General features: G+C 48.1%; 1 protein-coding gene across 1 annotated transcript in view; it reads right to left on the bottom strand.

Moving 5' to 3' along the window:
* Window positions 1–3,016, bottom strand: part of STYX (serine/threonine/tyrosine interacting protein) — a 19,882-nt gene that overhangs the window by 16,132 nt on the left and 734 nt on the right. The window lies entirely within an intron of this gene.

Genomic DNA, 3,016 nt, shown 5'->3' with positions numbered 1-3,016 from the left:
GAGCTCAGTTTTTATGCATAATAAAAAGGGAAATATGGCTGCTTAGTCAACAAGCTGCTAATTTAATTACAAAAACCCATGGAGAGCCCTAAAAAAATCCTAAATACATCAAGAATATGAGTTTGCTCAGCCTGCTTGCAAGTAAATATGCTAATTTTTTAGCAAAGAAATAAAATGGTAATTGCTGATGTGTTCCCATTATATGTATGCCAGTTCTTTTTTTTGTTTAAAATTCAATGGGAAAATAATTTCCATTAAATTCCTTGAATTACTCCAGTCCTTAATGATCATCTTTCCTGAACTGTTAAGGTGTCCCAGTATTAATAAGCCAACATGCATTAACTGCTATTAACCTGATCTTCTGTTAACAGGTTTTTAGATATACATGGTTACACTGGTGTGAAAAAAAAAAAAAAAACAACACCACACAGCACTTTTAAATTTAAGAAAGTTTGAGATCTTATCTTGGAAAATGTGCTAATTTTAGAAAAAGATATAAAAATCTAAGCCTAGAAGTATTTCTGTGCCACATGTGATCACCATTACTCACAAGACTTTGACATATTCACTACCACCAGTCTGTAAAAGAACACACAGTTTGCAGACATTCCTGGTGTATCCCAGAAAAGCTTGGCAAGGGGGATGAGTTAACGGGCTTTTCAGGCATTTCCCAAGCTCCAAAAAAGCCCCCAAGAGCCAAGTGGCTTAAACATCCAGCAATCTGTGACACCACGTATGGATTAGGGACAGGGCAAAAAAAATATCCAGGCTGGAAAACTGACCTATTTATCCAGAGCACGTCCCCGCAGCCTGTCTGAGTCAGTCCACGCTGCTCTCACCCCTTCACCCCTTTCCCATGTGCCAGGAAAGAGTGGGATGCTGTGCAGCCGACCAGATCAACCAAGTGATTTGGCTTTATTTTTAATTATTATTATTATTATTATTATTTAAGCTTGCCACGCGGTTACAAGTGTCAGCAGGGAGAAGGGAGCTGGGGGTGGCAGCCGGATTGACTTAAAGAAGCCACAAAGTTGCACTTAACGCCTTCCTGAGCGGCGGGAAGTCAACCAGGGATTCCCTGTGTTCTCCCTCCTGCCCTTCCCAATGTCTTGAAATCAAATCTGCCAGGCCAGCACTCGACAGCTCACCACCAACTTCCTGAACCAACACAGCAGGGACTGCTCCTCGTGAAAGGGCCTCCTCACTGTTATGATCTTCATCTTTCCACAGCTGCATTTTGAGGGCAGAATGATTTTAGTTTCCTTAGTTCGCTTTCCCAAAGCATTTCCTTAAGGATTAGGCTGAAGTCTCTCACACTTTGCTTTTAACAAGTTAACTCCACGAGAACTTTGTTGTTCTCCATCGGCCTTAACCTTTCCTCAAATATCCCAGCTATATTGTATCTTGTATTTAGATCTTCTCATTTATTTACATGTATTTAGATCTAGTCAGACACAAAAGTAACGTGTTGAAATGGAATTACAGCTTTTAAAAGCAGTCCTTGAAATTCCCCCCTGTGTGAGATTCTAACACACCATCTCATGTATTATATGTATATATCACACATCATATTATTGAGAGATAAAGCATGAAAAAAAAAAACAAACCACCAAACCAAAAGCTGCTCTGAAGGACACTCTTTTATAATCTCAGTTTTCATCAGTTAAGAGTTGTTAAACCGGCAGTGACCTCTGTTTTTATTCTTATTTTAACCACACACTCCTCTTTAGCCATTGGAGATGAGAAGAAGCCGCCCAGGCTAATATAGTTAACCATTCTCAGACATAACTGTGCAAAACACGATTGGCTTCCCCAGGAAAATAAAACGTATTTTAAAGCAAACAAATTATAAACCCCACAGGGTGGCAGGTGATTTGTGTGGAGATGATACAAAGTGATTACAACTTCGTGAAAACAATCAGGATGACTTGTAACAAAGAGCAGAAAAAGGTCACTTCCATATTTCGGTAATTTACCACCACGACACCGAACAATGTTGCTAAAGCAGAAATAAATGGTGATGTTTTTGAAACATACAGCGATCTGTGGACGCCTGAAGAGCTCAGACGCTCTCCAGGTTGTGACATTTTGCATTAAATATCTGAGGCCACCGAAGGGGGGGGGGGGGACACACACTCAGGGCTGTCCGTGACACACAAAAACACCACCCGTGCCCAGGGTCAGAGCCGGGGAGTTGGGCCAAGTTCAGAAATCAGACACCGCGCTGACCCCGCTGCTGTGACACCGCACAGGGCACAGCTCGGCCCGGGCACACACCACCACCTGTCCAGGTCCACAGAGAGGCTTTGGCTCTGGAACACCCTGAAAATACCTCCCTGGTGGGGCTCAGCAGAGCGCCGGATTGTTCCTGGGGGAGCAAAGAGTCCGCAGGCACCGAGCGCTTGGAAGGGACACGCACGTGGGGTGAGGGAGGGCAGGGCTGGTGTCCGTACAAATGGAGAGGGACACGCAGGGGGAAGCAAAAGGGCGGATAACAGGCAGGCTGGGACACGCTGGACACAGAGGAGGGGATATGAAAACGATGGGGGGGGGCCGCTATGGGAGGGCAAAAGCCAAGGGAGATGATCCAGGGGGGGTTCCGCTCCCTGCCTGCGAGGGTGGGCAGGCCCTGGCACAGGGTGCCCAGAGAAGCTGTGGCTGCCCCTGGATCCCTGGAAGTGTCCAAGGCCAGGCTGGACGGGGCTTGGAGAGACCTGGGAGAGCGGGCGGTTTCCAGGCGGGGAAAGGCCGGAGGCCACCCGTGAGGGGGGTCTGAGAGAGGAACAGGGCGGGCAGAGCACAGCAGGGCCGAGGGAGGGAGGATGCGCTCGGTGCTCCCGGGGGGGGCGAGGGACACGGACCCGCGAGGCCTGCGATGGATCCCAATAGGAACCCCGCGGGAAGGGGTGCGGGAGGCACCGCAGGGCGGGCAGGGCTGTGAGGGGAACCCCCGGCGGGGGATGGAGTGTTTGGGGCGGGCGAGGTGGTGGGAGGTGGAAGGGAGGTGGGGGGGGGG

Source organism: Empidonax traillii, unplaced genomic scaffold (genome assembly GCF_003031625.1).
Source record: "Empidonax traillii isolate 1590-97213 ecotype Southwest subspecies unplaced genomic scaffold, ASM303162v1 scaffold1128:size488575, whole genome shotgun sequence".
Classification (NCBI taxonomy): domain Eukaryota; kingdom Metazoa; phylum Chordata; class Aves; order Passeriformes; family Tyrannidae; genus Empidonax; species Empidonax traillii.
The sequence above is the reverse complement of the archived record's forward strand: the minus strand, read 5'-3'. Positions and strand labels throughout refer to the sequence as shown.